Source organism: Balaenoptera borealis (assembly GCF_965194805.1).
Source record: "Balaenoptera borealis genome assembly, chromosome: 7".
Lineage (NCBI taxonomy): Eukaryota > Metazoa > Chordata > Mammalia > Artiodactyla > Balaenopteridae > Balaenoptera > Balaenoptera borealis.
The window spans coordinates 95,965,783-95,989,309 of record NC_138864.1 but is presented as its reverse complement, the minus strand read 5'-3'; the positions used below and the strand labels follow the sequence as shown (position 1 = coordinate 95,989,309).

At 34.6% G+C, this 23,527-nt stretch overlaps 1 long non-coding RNA gene across 1 annotated transcript; it reads right to left on the bottom strand.

The window, feature by feature from the left end:
- Window positions 1-1,577: 1,577 nt before the first annotated feature.
- LOC309632551 lies at window positions 1,578-22,911 on the bottom strand. Its single transcript, XR_014246976.1, has 2 exons — window positions 9,113-22,911; window positions 1,578-6,333 (listed from the first exon to the last, which is right to left on the bottom strand). It is a non-coding gene; the product is annotated as an uncharacterized lncRNA (long non-coding RNA).
- Window positions 22,912-23,527: the final 616 nt, after the last annotated feature.

The following is a 23,527-nucleotide window of genomic DNA, read 5'->3' as shown; positions in this document are numbered from 1 at the left end:
TGTACATTTTTGTTGTCTTTATTTCTCAGTTTTGTAAGTAACACTTAAATGAATAATAATTATACAAATATCTAGTAATTTATTGTTTCATTTCTTGATGTAAATTTACTGGATGAAGGTATAAAAACATTTTGTATGCTTTTGATTAATTCTGCCAAGTTGTACTCCAGAAAGCTTTGCTATTTTCACCAAGAGTGTTTGAGAACACCTGATCCTAATAGAAGCAATCTGTGTCTGGGTGTTATAGTCTGTGTATTAATCTCTAATTTCTTCAATACATGTAAAACACTATTTTTAAGATCATGTAAGAATGTTATTTTAAAAATTTTAATAAATGCAGCAATATACATGTTGGAAATATCAGACAGGAACTTCTATCACTGCCTGCACAAGAGGCATAAGATTTAAGGACTTAGAATGGCCTCATTCCTATAAACTTTCATGCCTTACATCACTATATAAGAGATATAATACATATTGTTTTTTAATATACGTATGAAATCACACTAAAATATTGTTCTGAATTTTGCTGTTTTCAACTTCAGAATATATATCAAAGATTTTTTTATCAGCACAGATAGTTCAGATTCATTTTTTAAATGGCTATATTATACTCCTTTGTATGGCTAAATTAAAATTTATTTAAACAATTCCCTACAAATGTGTTTTATATTAATTATTTCCCTTGAACTTTGCTTTTATTTACCTCATATTTTTTATTCCCTTATAATTTTGCCATTACTAATAATAAGTAATGATCAACTTTATATACACATGTATTGGTGTAATTATACAAGTATATTCATTAAGAAAGTTTCTAGGCATAGAATCTCTGAGATAAATATAATACATAATTTTAAAATAAATATTTTTCTAGTTAATCTTCAAAAATGTTGCACCAATTCTCAGTCCCACTCAGTGTGTGCTAATGCTTATTTCTCCACCCACTTAACAGTTGCTTTTGTAAAACACTTATATTTTATCTATATGTTGATACTTTATATTCATAAATATTGTCCCTGTAATGCACTTTATAGCCTTTATTAGACTTCATTTTGAAATCTTGTATAGTTTTACTTGATTTTTCTTGACAAAATGTTAGAGTCATACACAAAGAAAATTGGTATTTTAATTTATATAAGCTTAGTTAATTAATTAATTTGAGGAAGATTATGCTTTTTATAATTGTGTGTCTTTCTACCCAGGAATATAATTTATTTTCCTGTTTATTCCAATCTTTAAAAGTTTCTGTCACATTTCATATATCTTTCCAATTTATTTTAGTGTTGAGTATAGTAATTAATGATTGCTTTTTAAATAGATTAAATAAAAAATATTTTTAACATTGCTTTTAAATAGATCACTTTAGAATAAAATAGGATTAGGTGTTTGTTTTTCCAGTTTCAGATTTGTGACTTGCACATTCCTTTTCCTCTATTGTATCACCTGCTTTTTTGATTACAATAAACACATTTTATTGTGAGTTTGTGTATTACTTTTAGAGCCAACTTGTGGATGACAATTCTACTGTTGCATTTATGAATTTGTAAATTTTGCTTTTGTACTTTTTAACCCAATTCTTTGTTTTTCTTTACTTTGATTTTATTTTGTCTAACCTCTGGAAAAAGTGTTCAGTTTACTTATTTTATTTTTCTTGCTAAATAATTAAAACTTTTAAAGTGATGAATTTATCTCTATACATATTTTTGGTTACATATGTTTTAGTTTACAATGTTTTCATTTCCTTTTTCTCCTGAATATTATATAATAGAAGTTTTAAGTTTTTTCTTTGTACAATGAGTTATTTAGAAGTTTTTCCCCCTTTTCATGTCAAAGTACTTAGTTTTTAATTTATGGCAATGTGGTCTAATAAAGGGTGTTTTTTGGAACATATTAAACCAAACTTTATATCCTAATATATTATCCACTTAACTCTATGGACACATAAACATCACATTTATTAAAATTAAACTATGATTTTTACATTATTTACCTTAACTTTCAAGTAAGGCTTTTTACAACTTTAATTTCTATTTTGTAATCAGGGTTTTGATGCTCACTACCCCAACCTTTTATATTATACCTACCATAGTCTTCATTTATTTACTTTGGCTCATCTTGTTGACTGCCGTTGATCATTGAATAACTGCTTTCAAGATTCAGGAGAGGTCTGTAGGTGACATACCTCTGAGTTATTATGAGCTCCATTTAATGACTATACACAATTTGGTTAGGTTTACAGTTCTTAGTTCATAAAAATGTTTCCATCAAAATTTTGTACACATTATTTCTTTATGTGTTGTTACTGAATGTTACAGAGCAAAAGATTATTTTATTGTCTTCTTGTGTAAACCAGAATTTATTCCTTTTGGGGTATTTGGAAGATGGTTTTTGTTTGAGCCTGGATGTTTGCGTAATGTTTATTCATCTTTAATGAATCTTTAATAAATTCAAACATGTCATCAGGAAATTTTACCTGAAACTCTGGAGGAGACCTTGTGTTCTATACAGCCAGGTCTATAGTATTCTGAATTAAATTTGCTTTTTTGTTGTTTGCCCTCTCTTATCCCATTTGTAGTAATCTTATCCCTCTCTTTAATTATGATTTCTCTTTATGTAAAACTTAATATCTACATATTTAATATCTCCTGACATTTGTGTCTACTACATTGTTTTATTGTTTTCATGTCTTAATCTTTTCTGTTTTCAGGAGGGTTTCTTAAGTCTGTCTGTCACATCCCTATTCAGTTTTCTACGGTGTTTCTTCTAATCTTTACTTCATTTGATGAAAATTTAAATTTTATTTTTTTACCTTGCAATCCTAATTTCCTCTACAGGTCTTCTTTTCAGCCTGTTCTTATGTCTCCTTGCTTCTCATCTCAACCTCTGTGGTCAAGCTTTTTGCATGTTTAGGCTCTGTCTTGGAAAACAGAATTCACTCTACCTAGCTTAAGTCAAAATGGATGTATTATAGGGTATCTGGCTTACAGAATTGCCTGCATATCTGAAGAAACAAATCTCAGGTTGAGATTTCAGGAGTGACTCTGTAACCACACTGAAGAACCTGGTCACCATGGTAGACGAAACTTCCTGTTTGATCAGAGAGCCATTTTCCAATGTGGAACATGGCTGCTGCTGCTCCAGAACTGCACTGCCACTAAAAACAAACCAGAAACCACTGTGATCAATCACTAAGGCACCACCATGAGGAAACTGTCCTGATACCAGCTCCAAACCAATGCTATCCATGTTGCAGTCTGTACAGCAAAACAGACGCCATACATCCTGCTTTGACAGCCACAAATCTTGTGACCAGGCCCTGGGACTCTGCTAATGGTGCGGCAGAAAATAAAGCACATGCCTCTGACCATACTTGTCAGTAAAAATAGAAAAATATTCTGTTTCACTTCTACCTTCCGAATCTCTTTAGAGTACATCTGAGTGGTGGAATCTTATTCATATCCAGCAACTTAGCTGTTGTGACTCTGTGAGAAAAAAAAAAAATGTGATTTTTAGTTTTCTAGTATCTGCAGTATCAGAAAAAACCTTGAGAGGCATTTAGGTGGATGTTGAATACTGAGCCACCATATCTACCTCAATTTACTGCTTTGGATACTCAGATTTCATCAAGTCCTTCTTTCCAATCTTAACCTTTCAGATGACGGCAAGAGAACAGCAAAATACATCCTGCACTACTGTAGCTTTCAATGTACAAATGAAAATGCTTTCACCTTCTCTCTACAAAAGAAGGCCTAAAATCCCATTAGTCACCGCATCCACAAACTGGTGATATTCATTTCCGACCTTGATATTCTTTAACTTATGGACAAAATTGCAAAGTAAACTAACACTAGTATGCCCTATATAAAATGATAAGAGAAAATGATGAGGAAAATAAAATTGTTCAGGGAAAATGCTATAGATACAAGGGCATAAAGAAGATAATATGAGTAGTTGTTTTAGTCTTTGTTTCTAAAATTGATCACCAGGTCTTAATTATTATTTATAACTTTCCTCTTTCCAAAACCCTTTCCCAGGTCTCTTTCTCCTTGGGCAACATAACGAGCTGGGATTTTTAACTGGTGGAGCGACCCAAACCTTCACACCTAAGGTGTACAAGCCTTTACTGATCCTACATGCTGTTCCATTAAGTTTTAAAATTGGACTTGGCAGAACCAGAATGAGTGCTAGAGGATTTCCTGAGTTGAAGGTATGCTTCTCCCTGCCCCACATGATTACAGCAACCCCATTTCCCCTTAGTAATCAGAATTAATCACCCCAGAAAACACAACAGTCCCCTTTCTATTGGCCCAGTGGCATGCGTAGCTCCATATTAAAAGGTGGCAATCTCAGCTTTCAATTCAAAAAACCATTGATGTGTTCCTGGTGGAAGGATTCATCTCTTGGGTACCAAGTCCGCTAAACCATCAGAAGCAAAGCCACAGAAATGAGGAACAAAAATATTGTCAGTAGGTCATTAAATGTACCAGAGCAGAAGTGCCATTAGTAGCAATACTTCTACCCCTTAGTGCCCAGACAAGTGTGTTCCAACCATAAGAGAAAAAGGAATGCACATCACTTGCTGGCTGAAAGCATATGTCATCCTGTAGGGAAACATTCTATTCTAACAAGTTATATTGACTTGTTTTCAATGGTCTGTTCTATCTTTACAAAGCACCCATTGTTTCTGAGCACATGCTAAGAATAGTGAATCCCTTGGGAGTCAGCCCACTTTCTCTCCTATTTCTTCTATATAATGAATGTCATGGCCAGTCAGGAGTTGTGTTTTGTGGTAAAACCATGATTTAAAAAGTAAACTATTCAGTAAATCCAAAAATACTGCTTTACAAAGTAGACAGTAAAGCCAAATCCATATCCAAAATCAGCCAGTACACTCACTAGTCAGTACACCCACTTCCTCTTCCATATTGGAGGAATCCAATATAATCAACCTGTTCCAGTTCCTGGCTGCACCACCCTGGCAATGGTTTTGTAGGTTGCTGAGTGCCAATGGCCAGCAACAGAGACTCATGTTTTCCCTTAATGATGATTATGATTTAAGTAACTTTTCACCACTATGTGTCCTCCTTCTAAGGCTAACAAGATCATTGTCACCTTCAAATGTAACTACTTCAGGGAGCTAATCACATATTGTAATTTTCTGAGTGTTTCGTGTACCAGTGACTGCATCCATCACAGTACAGTGTGGAAAATGGAATAGCATTCCAGGTAGTTAAAGCCAAAGGGATTTGTTATAGGATCTTAAGTTGTTCATAGAACTGTCGGACAGCCTGAAGAAAATGGACACACCTGCCTCTCAACAGCCACAAAGATATCATCCAGACACTAGGGTGTCTATTAATGTTGTTGCCAAAACCCAGATATCTCCATTATGGACTTGCCTGTAGTAGAATTGAGGCAACTGCCACATTTTTGCCTTTAAATCTTACCCAGAGCCATTAAACTTTTGAAGCCTAAATCATAACCAGAATTTAAGCTGCAAAAGAGTCTGGGCGTTGTTTTCAGCTTTCTAGGCACAGTAGAGGGGTTTAGAAAGCCGTCATCCTATTTACAGCCCCCTCCTGCATAAAGTTCCTCCTCCTTTCCTTTGGTTGGATTGGTTTACTGATTTATTGACTGATCAATCGATTCATTCATTCATTCATTCCTCAGCACTTGACATTTCATTAATTTTATTAAAATTTATTTTACAAAAATTTCTTTGATGGCAAGGCCTCTGTTTCAGTTTAATATCACCAGAGCATGTCACATCCATAGTAGGAGATCAACTAATACTTGGTTTCATTGAATTTTTGATAGTTCAAAGCAGACTCTGTCAAACATTTACTTCTACTTTCTCTAGATAAAAAAAAATAAAAGTAGACACTTCATAGGGATGATTTCTTTCATATTGCAGAATCTCTTGGCAATCTTCACTTGGGTTTTTCTCATTCACTTATTCTTGAAAGAAGAGGGATAAATCCAGCTGGAAGTCTGCCCATAAACACAGCCTCTCTTTTTGGGTCCCCTGTATTATTTTCTTGGTTGTTCCCAGATTTCTGCTTTTAGCTGTTCAGATGAAGGGCTGGTAAATGCAAATTTACATTAGCAGTGTAGAACCTTGCTTCCTGAGAGAAGCAAAGAACAATTCAAATACAGAACTTTCCAGCAAAGGAAGTAGCTCTTGTGTAGTTTCTTCTCTATTTGGTGAAGCTAGTGCACCAGGATAAAGTTCTTTGGTGTTTCTGCCCAACCTCCTGGCCAAGTGTATCATGAAGCTGCTCCCGTGCCTCCTCCTGGCCGGGCTGCCTCCTTGTCATGCAAGATCCATGCCTCGGGTTGACAGATAAAATACAGAATGCTCAGTTAAATTTTAATGTAAGATAAACAACAAGTATGTACCAAAGTACATGGGAAAATGCAATTGCAGTAAAAAATTTTTCATTGTTCATCTGAAATACAAATGTTCCTGGGCATCCAGTATTTTTTTGTTTGCCACATGTGGCAAACCTAGCCATACTATATCCAGTGAAATTCTCTGTGCATCATTGAGAAACCAATATAGCTGGTGGCATTCTTGACTTTCTAGGAGACCATATAAAATCATATCTGAGGGCATCATCTCGAGTCAGATTGCCAGAGTGTACATCTTGGTTCTTTCACTTATTATTTTACTTTGGATAAGATACTTGAGCTTTCTATGCTTTAGTTTACTTTCTTATGAAATTAGTCTAATAAGTGTACCTACTTCCAGGGTCATTAAGAGTACTAATTGTGATAATTCATATTAAGCATTTAGAAAAGTATCTGGCAAATAATAAACTCTCTATAATTATTAAGTATTGTTATTATCTCTGCTAGGAAAACAAGGACATGCCAGGCCTCCCTCAAACAACTGAATGGAAATGCTTTTCCTCTAAAACAGTAAAAAGGATCCCAAATTTAAACTCCCCATCTGTCCCATAGATTCTCCTTGCCTCCAATGTTCATGCTTCCAATTTAAAAAGGTGACAGGGGTCTGCCAGCCCATCCACTGATTGCTTCCTAAGAGTCTGAACCATTTTCTCCGGAGAGGAATTTTGAACCAGACTTCGGTGCCTTGTCATTTCATCTGCACTAAATCTAGCAGAAATTCGCTGCTATTTCTGACAATGGAAATGATAACCCTTCTCTGGTCCTTTAACTGATGCAGATTAGTGTCTATTTTTATATTCCTTTGGTCATTTCAGGAGATATGTAACAGGATAGAAATTAAACCCATGGACTCAAGTTGTCAGCTATCTCAGTATTCCAAAGCATAAGCAGAACCTTCATTTTGTTTTAATCACTTGACTGTATTGATACTTAACAACTAGTATGATACTTAAAATTCAGAGAGGAAAAGATGGAGAAAAGATCTTTCAACATAAGCTTCACTGACTGGCTCACTTCTGTGTTGTTTATAAATTTTGGCTCAAACCTCCTCACCAGTTCTCTATATGTTAATATATGAAATTCCCTCTTTCTGCAGTTAATGTAATACAGATCTATTCCTTATGCAATGATTCTAGCATAGGCTTCTTTCCAGTCCTCTGGAGTTATTTATATGCAATTTTCAAACAGAGATGATCTTTCCTATATGCACTAATAATATTTACATTTTTAAATGGAACACAGACTTAAAGTTGAGGTAAAAGGTTATGAGGTCAAAGAAACATAGAGATTAGATCTTTAACCAAGGCAGACAGTTACATATTGAAAATAGCAATATCATATTTTTGCAAATTTCATGCTCTCATTGGAGACATAGATGCCTAATTGAAGGAGGATTTCTTTTTTAAAAGAACAACTATGTTTATTAATACCTGTTAAGTAGCCCAGATGAAGGTCAGTGGCTATTAGAATAAAAATATATCTGAACAATTCCAAACAATGAAGTCTAAAACACTGAGTGAAAAGAGATGGAAATAATGGAATAATATTTCAAACAATCAGTGCTAGTAAAGCAAATGTAAAATCATAACTAATGGAACTGGTTTTTCAAGGGGTGAAGTTGCTATTTACAGGAAACCTAAATATTGAAAGATTATTTTAATAGTGCTGTATACAGCTCTTGATGAATTAAAAATTTTTTAAAAATCATGGGATGAATACAGAACCAAAGCAAGGTATGAAAGTAAAAAGCAGACTAACTGAAAAATGTTCTCACTTTTCCCTGGTTCTCTGGACTCATCCCTCCAGAGAATGAGTTTCATGAAAGAGCAGTCTATAGACCTCCCATTAGCTTGCAGGGGTCTTTCTGCCTTTTTACATTAGAATAAGGTTCTTGGTGGAATGGCTGACACTTTGTGCTCTCAACTGTATGAAGTTAGATCTTTTGTAGAGATGATGAATAGCTCCTTCAGTGTCTAACAGAAAGTTTCCTATAGTTTATCTCAAGTGGTGGAGGTTTATACTATCGATGTGGAGCATTTTGACACATAATGTTCCTTTCTTTTACACATTGACTCTCGTTGCAGAGTCTCATGCCTTGTAATCGGAAAATAAAATATTATTTATAATTTACCCTCAGAAAATGTGACAGCTACCACATTCAACCTATAAATTTAAGGAATGTTGGTCTACCAATATATGTGCTAGATCTGAGGTCAGCAAACTGTTTCTTTAAATGGCCAGACAATAAATATTTTAGGGTTTTGGGGCCTTATGGTCTCTGTTGCAACTACTCATTTCTGCCCTTTTAAGGAGAATGCAGCCATAGAAAAGCTGAAGACAACATATAAACAAATGGCATGGCTGTGTTCCTATAAAACTACATTTACAAAAACAGGTAACAAGCCTGTGGACCTTAGTTTGCCATTCTCAGTACTAGTTAACTCCACTTTTATGTAATGAAGTAATAGCTTGCTCTTTCATCTTTTGCTTTAAAATGTTAAGGGTGCATTATTTTGTTTCTTACATCTCTAAAGTAAGCATACGATACATAACTCCGATACTTTTTTATGCATGTGTGTTGCTTATATGTATAAACTACAAATTATATTTAAACTTTTATAGATTATTTTTTTCAGGATCAAAAGAAATATTTCATAAAACATGCTTTCTAACATCATAACTATTTCAAGGAACTCACCTCTGTATCTTTTATTTTTATTGAATTTACATGAATAAACATCACAAAGGGAAAGGCAAAAATTCTTTTCTTAACCTTAAAAGGAATGGCCCAGGATAAATATAGTAGCGCATCTCAAACAAGCCCTAATATGAAAAAGAAAACAAAAGTTATGAGTTAGAACTACTTTGATCAGATATCATCCAATAAAACCTAACAACATACCAGTTAAAGCATTCAGAGACGGGTAGAAGAGTAATAAAGAATATATAACTTTTCAAAATGTGGTTAGTCCAATCCCATGCATCTGACATATGAATAAACTCCGTTTGAAACCCTCAGTAGAAGTGCTGTATGTTAAAGAACAAAAGAGGCAGCTTCAGGCTGTTTTTCTTAATTTTTCTAATTCATTGTTTTAATGGAATAGAAGAATTTGGTGGGACTGAAAGAACAAAAAAAAAAAAAAGAAGCCCTCTCTGATGAGCTCTGCATTTGCAAATAGTACCTGCCACCTGACTAAAGTACAGTAGTTTGAATGATGGTGATATTGTCAGTGATGCATTTTAAATCAGTGTAGCTCTAAAAGATGGCAGGATCTTTTCTTCATTTCACATTACTGTATTTACCATTTTTCCTGGCCTTTTCCTAGGTAATAAATAATAAAGGAACTTATCTTAGAAAAAAGTGACCATGAAGGAAGAATTTCTGAACCACAGTTTTATTAATAATAATAATTATTATATTATTAATTCTAACAAACTTTGACAAGAAATTGTAGTTCTCCTGTGAAGATTAAGAATCATCCTGCTCCCATGGAATCAGTGTTTTTTCTGATGAGCCAGAAACCACAGTGGGGATTTCGATACTCAATTTTAGCCCCAGGTTAAGTCAGAGAGTGCAGTGTCTCAAAATTAGAATAAAATAAAAGAACTCATTAAAGACATATTATAACCAGGAGCATTAAGTCTTAGTTAGATAAGACTTTGAAAGAAAGTGATAATAAATAACCCTTCCACTGTATTAAGAAATACATTATGATTTCTGCCTTAGATACCATCATGTAAGTAAACCTGGTGACTATCTTTGTGGAGAAATTAGTAATTATTCTATTTATTTATTTATTGTTACCAAAACTGGGAAGTTTGTTTCCTTATTAGAAATTCTGTCTTTTATATTCCTGGTAACTGCAACAGCATGTGCCATGTACATATTAGAGACTCATGCTTGTTGAGATATTAGTTGATACATGTAGAAAATTTATTTAGCTGCAAAAATAACAGGAAGCCAACTGCTTAACAATAAGAAACAATTGAAAAGAATACTAAAAATGTATTACCTCTCTGTATCATGGAAGGTTCTTAGTTGTAGGTGATAAAAATCAACTCTAGATGATTTAAGAGAAAAAACATCTCGAAGCCAAACCTTGCAAACCTTGTCCCATGAAAACACTATTGTCATTGCCGGTGGGCATAGACAGTCCAGTTTTCACCACTGGCACCACCAAAGCTGAACCTGGGATACTGAGGCCAGCAATGCTGCCCAGCTGCCCCTGGAAAGTGAACAAACATATCCACTGCTGGCTCCACTACCCTCACTCAAAGTGCTTTCTTCATGGTCCATGCTCTTTCATGTCACTGGCTCCTGGTAAGATCTAGTGCAGAGTCTAGCTTGCAGTCTGACCTGCAAGGGAAAATGGGAAAGTGAGTATGTAGCAACTTTAGTTTTCTAATGTAGGGCTGGCTCTACCTAAGAAGAAGGAGGACGTCCTAGCATAGAAAAAGATTAAAATTTTTGATAGTCAAAAAGAAAGACAATTGTCTACTGCTCCCATAGAATCAGAAGTCCAGTGGATGAAGAATTCTAGGTTGATAATTTTTTAACTCCGTGCTGTCAGTAAGAACCTAGATTCTTCCCATCTCTTCCCTCTGCAGTCCTCAGTAAGTTGGCCTTTAGTCTTTGCTTTTTTTTTCTTTTTTCCTTAATTGTCTTTCTTCATCTACCCATAAGTTTCCTAAGGCAGCTGCAGAATTTCTAAATCAGTCTATATTCCAGGCCCAGGGAATATAGCCAGGGAGAAAACTGTCTGGGCTTAAAGGCATGAAGTTTTCTAGATTGGTAGCCTGTAGCATCAAGAGAGACATTTGATATACTTGAAAGATTTTCACTTAAAAGTGCTAGCCCTGGGAGTGAGTGAGCAAGACATAAAGTCTCCAAGGATAAAATTGTTCTTCTTTTATTACTGCTTGAACCCCGGGGGAACAATAACAAGAAGCCTGCAGAAGCCCCTAGGACTACTTATTGATATGAAGAAATTCTTGAAAAGGGTTCCGACCAAAAGGAAGATGGAGAAAAGGATCAATAATTTCATTATCTATTATTGCTACCTCTACAATTATCCTATAGGGCTCCAACATGTACCCCACAGAAACTATCCAAACCCACTACTAACATACCAATATTATAAGTTTAACGTTTTGAGTCTTAAAAAATATTCTATTAAAGCATCAAGAAACTGTCTCAGTTAAAACTCTTTCAGTTGTAAGTGAAAGAAAACTTAATTCAACTGGCTTAAGCAAAAGGAGAACTTATTGGATCACACTATGGAAATGTCTATAGGAGATGTTTACCACAGCTTGAGGCAGGGGCTTAAATGATACCACCAGGGCTGTGTGTATCTATTTCTACTGCTGTCTTGCCTCCAGTCTCAGAAGAGCACCTCTCTGATGGTTACACATGGCATAGCAGCTCCAGATTTTATGTCCTCACAAGTTCAAGGCCAGTAAAAGAAAAAAATCAAACTGCTTTGTTTCCAGATATTCCAACAATATCTCATTGGCTGTGATTAGTTCATATACCCATCCCTGAACCTCCCACTGACCTGACCTGGGTAATGTAGCTACCCTGACATGTCACAAAGTCATCCTTGGAGACTGGAGTGTGGTCAACCCAACTAAAGAAGCCCAGAAACTAAGAGAGGGTGAGAGGATATTCTCTCAGACGGAATTAGGCCGAGGTTAAAAAAAAAACCAAAAAGCAGGTGAATGAATGCTGGGAATAAAAATAAACAGATGTCCCCTAACACTTTATCTAAAATTATCTGAACTCTAAAACTCAAAGATTAGAAAGAAGGTAGATATCTAGGGAAGAAAACAGACAAGAAGGAAGAAGTGGATGGCGGATGGAGATGGTTAAGAGCATCAAAGACAAAGAACCTAACTTACAAATTAAATGCTCATAGTAAGCACTAAAAGGAGAGAAGCCTGTGGACTTTTCTGCAGGATTCTAAACCTACAGAAATAAGAAATTGTTTTAAAGCTAGGTGTGAAGCTATTTTTCTTTAAATCTGAAGGTTGAAATAGTTTCTGAAATTTGGGGCGTGTATTTATTTACATTTGTTAACATTCAGTATTCTTTATATATTAAGAGCTTACTATGTGCTAGTTCCTATCCTAAATATCTGCGTGCATCTAGTAATGATTAGGAGGACAGGCCCTGAGATGAAACTATTTTTATTTTAGTAATCACTTGACAGTTTACTAGCTTATGACTTTGTGCAGATAACTTTAAACTCTCTATGGTTATTTCCTTATCTATAAAATGGAGACAGAAAGGATATGTCATTCGTAGGGTTGTTGAGAGGATTAAATAATTTAAAGTGTTTAGAACTTTACTCAACACATAGTAACTGCTGAATAAATAATTATAAGCATTAAGGGTTGTTATTATCAAGTACTAATTTCTTTAAGTCTCAAAACCTATGAGATGGGTACTATTATTATGCACAAGGAAACTAGAGAAAAAGAGATTAAATAATCTTTCAAGCTGCATAGGCAGCAAATTAAGTTGAGTTGACTTGAGTTGGGATCAGAATCCAGGTCTCTCTACTATATAACCTGCATTGTAAACCACAAATTAAATGGCTTTTAGGATATATCTTCTGCCAGAATTCAGGACTCCCTGCACACAGAGAGGAGACAGAGGGGAAAACACAGCTGGGCTCTCTACCTTTTACTTTCAGTATATTTCATGATTCATGGTCTTCAGAAGCAGTATAGGCCACTGTACATTAAGTAATATAGATTGTACTCTGGGGAATAATTAGTCTTATGTAGGCAAGAAACAATCCACATTCTCATTTTGAATTCATATTTGGCCATAGCCTGAAAATAATAGTAACTCCAAGTTCCACTCGAAAATGTAATAGATCAATCAACCAGGTAGCCTGCATACCATTAAAGACTTAATTTGCTGGGACCAGAAGTCCACCTTTTTCAGTTAAAATAAGACTAATGCTTAGCATATCAATATTTAAGCTGAATCTATTTTTATTAATTAGGATTTGAAGGTTGTCAGAAACCCACTGCAAATCGTCAATTACCTAGTACCTAGTATGTCCCTTATAAGAGTATCACATTATACAGACATAAAAAATTCAGAAATAAGGTGGAATGTGCAGGAAAATCTTCATTTAAAATTGAAAGAATGAAAATTAACCCTTATTCTTTAAGAGGACTTATATTTAACTTTATGCCTTTCTAGGTTTTAAAACTATTAAATACTGTACATTTCAGTTCTTTTTTGTTCTACCTAATCCAATTGAATCTACTTTAAATAGCCATAATTGGTGATTTTCTAGATCAAAGTCTTCCTCAGATCAATGAGCAGAGCTTGTCTATATTGATTACTAGCCATGCCTATGAAAATATCATTTGTTACCTCGGGAATGATAGAGGCTAACACCAAATTGGAAGGAGATCAATGAGTTTCATGTAGATAAAAATAAGCATGTTACCTGAGAAGAGAACATCAATTTTTTATGGACCCTGGACCAAACAGCAAAGGAAAAAAGTGTCTAGTAGGTCAGTCCTCTGAATGCTCAGAATGTCTTCTTATTCATAGTGGAGCTTCTGACCTAACAGAATTTCATCAAAGAGAAAAGGAAAAGGAATGAAAAGGGTTGAGAATTCTTAATTTCTATTGATTGCTATACAAACATCTCTACATTTTGTTTCTTAAAGTCTAAGCCTCACATTCTCTACATATTTATGAAAAACAATCAAAATATTTGATTTTCCTGTAGAACTTAGTTTCATATAATTGTTCCATATCCTGAAAACTATGGCTTCTGCTGCATTAAAATAATATGGTCAAATAAGAGAATTATTAATTTGAAAAAAAAAACTGGAACTAAGGAATCATCTGAACAAAATAGTAGCTTAAAAAAAAACTAAGATATTTGACAAAATTTTATTTTTCCTTGAATATGCTTATTGTCATCAGTAGGTTAAATTACCTCCAAATATATACTGTTAATACATCCCTACTATCCTAAATGCCCAGAAAGTTTTGGCCAAGTCAAAGTTGATGTGAGGGGCGTAGCCAAGGTCTACTGTAGGAGTTACAATTACCTACAATAATCAGAAGTAGCAGATTTGGTTGAGAGCCAGGCAACCAGAGGTGGAAACTGCAATTTTAGTTTGTATGGCTAGGCTGAGGCTACTCACAAAAGGAAGATAACAAGCAGAACTTATGTAAGAGAGAGAAAATAGAAAATCAGGGATAGAACAAAGAGAACAGGGATGTCGGTCTGACTGAGAAGGATACCTAAGGGAAAAAAAGGGAATAAAGGTAAAGGATCAATCTTAGAGCAAAGGCCAAGACAGTTCCCAATGGGCTAACTAAGCTAACAGAGGCTTTTTGCCTAATGTCATCTTTAGCAAGATGATTGAGGAATTCCTTTAGCAGCCACTTAACTATCCTCTCAGATCTGTCCATTCTGATCATACAGAGGTCTGTGATGTGTATTCTTCCGTCCAAAAGTTTTATGCCCCTATATCTAGAGGTCATTCCACTTCCTCTACAAACAAGGAACTTTCCCGGGGGCTAAATTCTCAAACTCTGGAATTGTCCATTGAGGTATAGCTCCAGAAAGTGGGAAGTTTATAGCATATAAGAATCCACCACAGTAATCCCAAAATTGGAGTTACTGGCTTCCAGCATAGAATAAGATTGACTGGGATGCATATATGCAGTGTTTAATTTCTAGGATAGATTGTATTCCATGACTGATTAGTGTGGAAGTCTATGGGATGTAAGTATTTAGGCAGAGACCACTCATTTTTTGCTGTCATGGTCCCCAGTCTTCTTAAAAGCTTCTGTTCAAAGAGAAGTTGCCTAAGGCTCTTAAGACCAGGCACTGGGGAAAGCCAACAGACACAAAGGATTGGAACAGTTCAAACCACACGTCAAAATTAATGCAGAAAAATTCAACTCCAATGTAGGCTTGATGTTGAAGAGTCTTAACCTAAGATTAGTTGATGGGGCATGGCAATGTGATTTCTAAGCAGTGGCGAGATGTCTCAACATTGGGTGAGTGAACCAATCACGGAAGATTATGTGAAGCATTTCAAAAATGTGATCAAGACCCAGAAATTAAAGAAACTAGTAATGGTCTGAGGGCCAGCTGAAGAACCTACAGCCCTAGCAGGCAATTGGAATAGAGTCAAAACCAGAGACCAGGTGAAAATGACCAGCCACCATTGGTCCTGAACCGGAAGGAAGTATATAGCCCACAGTTCCACTTAGATGTTCTGGACACATGTTCAGATCCCTCTCACTAGTAGGAAGGAGCTACGAGGTTCAGAGTGGGTACCTGGGAGAGAAAGGGCAAAGTTGGAGCTTTCAGGTAGCAAGTCTTTGTTGCTGAAAGCTAAGGCAGAGCTGTGTCAGGTGGGAGTGGAAGCTGGTGACTTGGAGGTTTCATAGCACTTATCAGAGACCCTGATGAACTATTTACTTTGCAGACCAGGAGCAGGACCAAAGCCTCTCAGCCAAGTAATCAATGAAAGACTAGAGGTACACCGCGATACTTACAGACTGCTCAGCAGTGCATGTGTTGGATGGGTTTGTCCAGGATTTATACTTTCTTTTTTCGTGTCTGTGTTTCTTAAAATACCTTCAGTGAACACTTACAATTATAATAAGAAGATCTGACTTCAAATTGTACATGTTTTGAAACAATCTTTATTACACTAACTGGATAAAGAATGAATATGTCAGTTAACTGATTATTCCTCACCGTGGAAAGAGCATACTTCCTGCCTTTTCTTCACTTTCTCCAAACATATAGACCATTTTGACTAGAGAAACATTCTGGAGTAGACTCTTATAAACAGTTTGTGCATGATGACAGACCTAACTGATCAACTGCTAGTTTAAATTTATTCACTGAAGTAACAATATGAATAAGATAAGTGTATAAATGTTATTGTTCACCATGGTGCTAAAGTAATATTCACAGCAGGAAGAATTATTAGAAAATTATTTGTGTAGAATTTAATTTATATTTTGGGTGAAAGGAGAAAAAACAATAAGTAGCTGTGTAAGTTTCTGTAACTTAATTGCAGATATCTGTATATAATAATATGTGAGCTGTGCTATTAAATTATAACATTAAGAAAAAACAAAACACTTGTAGAAATTCAAACAGATTACCTTTAGCAGCAAGAGTTATAACAGATGATGAAACTCATGATGTAAATACTATTCTGATTAATTATGTTTCCAAATTTTTCATGCTATTAGCCAATTTGAATCTTTAGTCACTTAGATGTTGCTTTGGTAAGCCTTAAGAAATTATATCAATGATAAAACATGCTGTCACCTATGTGAAAACTCTAAAATTATTCTGAGTGATTAAGTAAGATTTGAAGCCTGGACAGTGCTGGTTATCTACTCCTGATACTTTAGTCACTTTCTGACTTTCTGACTCATATTTTCAAAGTGTTATTTCTCCCTGTGTGTAAACTATTGACCAAAAGCCTATTGGCCAATGCTCATTGCACCCCCTGATCATCTCATCATTGTCTTATAACTTCAAGCTATTTCTTAACTGTTAAATATTCAGAGAAGTGGGTGTTTTTTTTCCCGGTTACTTCACTCCAATTTCATCTCCACAATTCAGTTATTTTTAATTTAATTTTTCTCTTACAGTTTTATTGAGATATAATTGACATACAGCACTGTATAAGTTTAAGTACAGCATAATGATTTAACTTACACACATTATGAAATTATTGCCAAACTAAGTTTACTGAACATCCATCATCTCATATAGATACAAAATTAAAGAAATAGAAATATTTTTTTTTTCTCTGTGGTGAGAGCTCAGGAGAGTTAATAACTTTCATATACAAAATAGAGCAATTTTAATTTTATTTATCATGTTGTACATTACATCTCTAGTAATTATTAATCTTATAACTGGGAGTATGTACTTTGACAGCTTTCATCCAATTCCCCTCCCTCCACCTCCCTACCTCTGGGAACCACAAATCTCATCTCTTTTTCTATGAATTTGTCTGTTTGTTTGTTTCTTTTTGAAGTGTAATTGATCTACAACACCATATTAGTTCCTGTTCCATAACACAGTGATTTGATATTTCTATACATTTCAAAATGATCACCACTATAAGTCTAGTTACTATATGTCACCATACAAAGATATTACATAGTTATTGACTATATTTTCTGCACTATACATTTCATACCCGTGACTCATCTATTTTACAACTGGAAGTTTGTACCTCTTAATCTTCCTCACCTATTTCTTTCCTTCCCCCCTACTCCCTGGCAACCACCTGTTTGTTCTCTGTACCTATAACTCTGTTTCTGTTTTGTTGTGTTTGTTCATTTGTTTGTTTGTTTTTTAGATTACACATGTAAGTAAAATCATACAGCGTTTGTCTTTGTCTGACTTATTTCACTTAGCATAATACCCTCTACGTCCATCCATGTTGTCAAAAAGGCAAGAGTCCATCCTTTTTATGGCTGAGTAATATTCCATTGTATATATATACCACTTCTTTATCCATTCACCTATTGATGGGCACTTAATGTAGCTGCAACCATTTAATCCTTTTAAAAGAATTTAACTAGACCATGGAGAGGGGAAAGGCACTAAAATTGTTGATGGGAATATTTATTGGAAAAAATCTTAATTGGGAAGGCATTAGGGCAATTTCTATCAAATGTTCAAATGTTTTTACCTTCCAACACAGGATTTCTACCTCCAAAAATTTATGCTACAGGTATACACACTTACCTGCAAAATAACATATGTAAAAGATTGTTGTCAATTATTTTTAGTTGTAGTATCATCTGTAACAGCAAGATATTGGAAACAACCTATAAAGTGAAATTATTTCCAAAATACAATGCTGAGTAAAAGAGTGAAGTATAGACTAACATGCACAGACTGTGATAATTAGTATTTACAAGGACAGAAAATAATATACATACATACTGGTTCATATACACATAAAATATCTCTGGAATAATACACAAACATTGATAACATTGGCTGCTTTCAGGACAGGGAACTGGATGGGGCAGATAGGATGAGTGGGAGACTTTTCACCATATACCTTCAAATACCTTTTGAGTATTAAATACAAGAATGTGTTGCCTATTTGATAAATAGATATATATTTAAACAAAATTTGAAGTAACTCATCTTGGCAGTAATTAGGTAGCTAAAATAATACTTGGATAATTGAATGATTTGGAGGAAGAATGCACTGTGCATGCCTGAATATAAGAAGAGATTCCCATCTCCCCCGTTTTCTTTTTAAAGGAGAAAATTAGTTGATTTACATGTAAGCACTTATAAAATATCTCACACTGTAGGTGCTTTCCCAGTTACCTTATTTTGAACATCAACATTCTCTTTGCCAAGTCGCTTCATTTTTTTAAAGATCAATGCTATCGTTGCATGACCTTAGAGGTTAACTGATGGGATTTTTATAAACAAAGAAACAGAAATTTAACAAAGTTTTATTTCTCAATAGGTATTGGATCTGGTTTAAAAATGATGTACTTTATGGTTTGGAGATCAAAACAACAGTGAAAAATATGTCTGAATGTTAAGCTCAGGGGTTCTTTATCTTTTGCAATATACTTTCCAGGGACAATTCACACAAGAATGAAAAAAGTGCTGTACAATCATAGGTGAATCTAAAAATAATATTCTCTGGAAAAAATTTGTTTAAAAACTTTAAAACTTTCCTAGTGATGACTAAGAGACTGAAGTCAAAGATATAGTGAAGGATTTTTAAAAACAATCATGGAATTAGAGTGGAATAAAGCAATATTAATAATTACTTTATTATTTTACATAATATAAGTTTTTAATATGCATAAATAAGGTAATTATTTTAATTTTATAAGTAGACATTTGACTACCTCACTTGCATCCCTAAGTATTTGTATGTTCAAATTGACTGAAAAGAATCTTTAATTGGATCGTCTCTTGGAAAAGTGGGGAATTGCCTTATTTCATGATCACCTAATATTTGGTAATGTAAGATATCTTGAACTTTCCCAAATAAATTTATTTGCAACAGTTTCCAAATCTGAAAGTGAGATTCCTTTTGCTTTGTGCTTTTCTAACCATATATACCTTTTAATGTACTGTTTCAGATTCAGACAACTTTTATTCCATAGCACTATAAAGTAACTTGTAACTACATAGATGGAATAAAAACAGGTAAAATTGCCTTTGAATCACATTATGTAAGATGCATGACAAACCAAGGAGTAGATAAAATCCAAAAATAAAATCATTTTAATAAAAGGTTAGGTCTCTTTGAGATTTTATTTCCTGCAGTGTCAGGAAGACTACAGAATAAAAGCCTTTCTGTTTCATTAGTAAAAACCACTGTATTATCACGGAGTTTGCAAATTATCCACAGCTACTTCAAATAAATACTTCTCCACAGTGCAGCACTCTTAAAATATTTTGGGTAGTCTGAACAAATCAAATGAACTCATGCACCCATGGGAAAAAAATGCATGAAAGTTGAAAACACAAACACTACTGTGGCTTATGGAATTTGTAGTTTAATGTAAACAGGGTGGCTGAAATGCTAATCTTTTATTTATTTAAAACAACGAGGAAGGTCATGAAAATAATTCACCATACTGATTCTGGCATGTAAGGGAAAAGTGAAAACCCTGTCAGCAAAGAAAGGAATGTTAATACAAAATTAGTTTGCTGGATTCAGCTCATGTTGTTTACTGTAGTTTTGACGGTGAGATCGCTCTTTTTCATGAAGGCTAAAAAGTGGTTTGTACGCTTTGTTTTATGAGTGATGCTTATATAGAGGGTAAGGATTTAATATAATTTTTAAGCCTAAAATTGGTACTCATGGTGAGCTAAAACCATAAATTTTAATGAATATGTTTTTAAAGGACACATTTTCCTGTATATTGTAAGATCGTCATTTACATGTAAATAAAAATTAAATTAAGCCATTCATTAATTTGATTAGGAATTTTCAACAAAATTTCCCTATTATTTTGGTGGAATTCCTGTACTTAAGGCTTTTAATGAAGGTCACATGAGCAAATCTTGTTTTGTCAGGTGGATGGTCTACGATATACAGAGCCTTGATAGAAACCAGCTGCAATGACCTGACATTGGTTCAGGCTGAAAACTCAGACAGTGCAAACAAATACTATATCTTAGCTCAAAATACTCGCCACATCTGCCAACAATTAGTTCTATATCAAACCTAGAAGGGGGCAACGAAAAACAGGATCAGATTTCAGAGAAAGCAAATAAACAAAGGGCCCTGCATCATTAGTCATCAAATGGTTGCAGAGGTACCCAATTTCTAGACTAAAGCTCAGGCTGTCAATCCTATGGATCAGCAGATAGTGTTAGTTAAGAGAGTTGCGGGGACGTTGCAAGTTGATAGACTAATCAGGCCATTGACTTATGGGTGCCACCCAACAACTGTTTATTATTCTAGATAGCAGAGACCATCCAGAGAGGTTAGAGCACTAACCTTCAGCAATGGGAGACTTAAAAAGCATTCAGATGTCATCTACTGACATTTCTGGTCAAGATTTATGACACAGTTCTAGGTGGCAATAGATAAGAAAAAAGACCGATTTTTCCTGCTGTCCTACTTTCTCCCAGAAATTCACTTTTCTAACTCTCCTTTTAGCCTTCCTTCAACTTTTCTAAGACAATGGGTCTATTCAGGATGATTTTAAAATTTTGACTCTAAAATGTGACTTACTGGATGGGTTATTCCTGGTATCATGATTCATTTTGGTGGCTTTTTTTGTTCACTTTCCAACCCAAGAATTGTCAGTTTCCCCTATCTCATACATGGCTTCTTCGTCTCCCAGTCTGCTGAGGTGGTCTTAATAGTTATAAAGTGATTGGAGTAGGAACCATAGAAACACTCTATGCCCCTGTCAAGTTGGCTGTCACTGTTGGCTCTCCATGACTTAGCACATTGATGGGCAGATACTACTCCAGATACTGAATTTTAGGCTTGCCTTCCAACCAGAGTCAGTAACTTTCTCCTTCTCCCCTCATGGTAGATACCCATCTTAGAGAGCTGAACTGCTGGATGGAATAGACCTACCCAGGGTAATGGGCTTTTCCCACAGAGCTTCTCCCATCACTCTGTTCCTTCCAGTAAACTTTTCTCTTCCTTTTTCCCTGCCTTGTAGTTCATCACTTTTTCTGGAGTGTTAATCAACAAATTCACTGTTAAGTCTTATCTCTCTTATTTCTTTTTTTGTTTAGCTATGTATCAGAGATATCAGAAAATGAAGGACAAGATAGAGGAGATAGATATATAGATATATATCTCTATATATCTCTATATATGTATGGAGAGAAAGAGAGTCATATGTTGGATTACATTATCTGCAGAATGTAGGTAATTGAATTGGGTGGGGAAAAAGGTTTATTAAACAAATAATTCTTTTAGATCCAATCAACGTTTATTCAAGAATATTATTTTAAATATTCATTAGTAATAAAGCAGAAAAGTTTGGCTATAGAGTCTCTTCAATATAAAAAGAAGATGGACTTTTCTACTCCTATATTCCACTTGAAAGAATAATTTAATTAAAAGGTAAAGCCAGCAGGAACTTTATAATCTGCATGCAATGCAGGATATTATATAATGACCTTCATTTAAAACCCAAATCATTAAAACTAGTAAGTCTAACTGGTGACAAGGGAGATTTCAACATCCGGCCCAACAGCTTAAAAATATGAATAAAAATCATAGCTTAAATGAATCAGTCCATTGAGAACTTATCGCAAAGTAAAATGAGAGAAGAAAGTTACCTAGGCAATGAATCCTTCTGCTGCACTATTTTATCTTTTGACATGTGCTTGTTTTTTCTTCTCTCTTTTTTTTTTTTCCAGAATTTTCTCCTCTGTATGAAATAAACCCAAATCTATTTCCTAGGAAAAAATTACTTTAGACAATTTGGATGCACCAGAGAAAATAATCTTTAGAGGTGGCTAAATCACTTCTTATCCACCCCAACCTCATTTGTCACATAATCTCTAGGGAAGTGAGCATTTGAAATAAAGTGGGGGAGCTGCAGCCCCATAGAGGGGCAGAGAGAATTGACTGATAACAATTTCTGGACATTTTTCAGCAGTAAAACACTAGCTAGAAGCTATGAGTTTCTTTTGTGTGACATATCTTTGTTTCGGCATTGACTTCATATGATGTGACTCTTTAACACATATAGGATTAGATCAACATTTAAATGAAAGCAAAAATATCTTTTAGTTGTTGAAATTGTTTCTAAGCTTTGGAGCAAAGCAGCATAACTAAGTGAAATTTTTATTACAATTATATAGGTGATACTTCACATTCACCAAATTCTGTTTCCATACTTTTTCTTTCAGACTTTTTGTATCTGTTCTTTGTCTGTTTACTTTCTCATGTGAGTTATTACCCCAATTTCCCTTTGTCTCCTCCAGTCCTGAGTTCCCAGGTGGCAAACAATACCAACTTTTCTTCCTCATGATGATTTCCAGAAGTGAAAAAACGAAATCCAGAACACACTGTCTTCTTAGGAAACATGATGCCAGAGTTACTAGAAGAAAGATGAAAAGTAAGTCAAAGTGATTATTTGATGTCGTGTAAAAAAAAAAATTGTCTTGAGTTTATTACAACCTTTAACAATTGACTATGGCCTCACTCAGAAGCTGAATGTGCACTAAAACAATAGAACAAAGAATAAAATATATCCTCAACCTCTGAATGTATTTATTTATAAGCAACAACCAGTTTGATTAGTTATTTTAGCATAAACTTACTAGCCGCTCTTGTTAACCAATAATTTAGTCATATAATTAGTCAAACTAATTGCTCAAACAGATTTGACTAAACAAATCAATTTATAGATATACTGGATATGTGGCATTAATGTAGTAAAGGCTAGTAAGTAACCTTAGAAAGGAAAACGAGACAATAGGGTAGAGTGAATTGTCTTTATCAAATCATTGTTCTATCTTTTCACTATTGAAAATAGGTTTAATTGTAATAGAAAAAATACTTACTGAGTTAGGAGTCTAAAGACTGAGTTGTAGTCCTTGGTCATCCTCCT